Source organism: Somniosus microcephalus, chromosome 3, assembly GCF_052327205.1.
Source record: "Somniosus microcephalus isolate GS21.2 chromosome 3, FLI_Smic_1.0, whole genome shotgun sequence".
Lineage (NCBI taxonomy): Eukaryota > Metazoa > Chordata > Chondrichthyes > Squaliformes > Somniosidae > Somniosus > Somniosus microcephalus.
The window spans coordinates 319,193,529-319,193,999 of NC_140989.1; positions in this window are offsets into that span (position 1 = coordinate 319,193,529).

The following is a 471-nucleotide window of genomic DNA, read 5'->3' on the forward strand; positions in this document are numbered from 1 at the left end:
GAGGCTTGAACCCACAATCTTCTGACTTGGAGCTGAAAGTGTTACCAGTGAACCATGGTTGACACTACGTAGCTGTGTGAGAGTGTATTTACGTGTGGGTGGGTGGAGAGGTGTTGCACACTAAGCTGATATTGCCAAGCTGCCATTTACTTGTACTCTTACATGATTAAGTTTGGAAGATCAAAAGAGGTTGAAAGCTGTTCGGAACATTGTTTTAAAATGGTGGAGGCTGATCTTATTGTATGGAAATGATTTTCTCATCAAACAGAAAGGAGAGAATTGCTCAAGCTCAGCAGAAATGAAGAGGCAAGAGACCAACACATGATCTACTTCAGAGAATATGCTGAATTGTTTACCTCCAACTCTTGGTCAACATTTGTATTGATTGAGTTAACATATCAGATTAACCAGGCTTCAGTAAATATATTTATGGGTAAAGGTAACCACTCCAGCAAATTATCCAATGAGAGA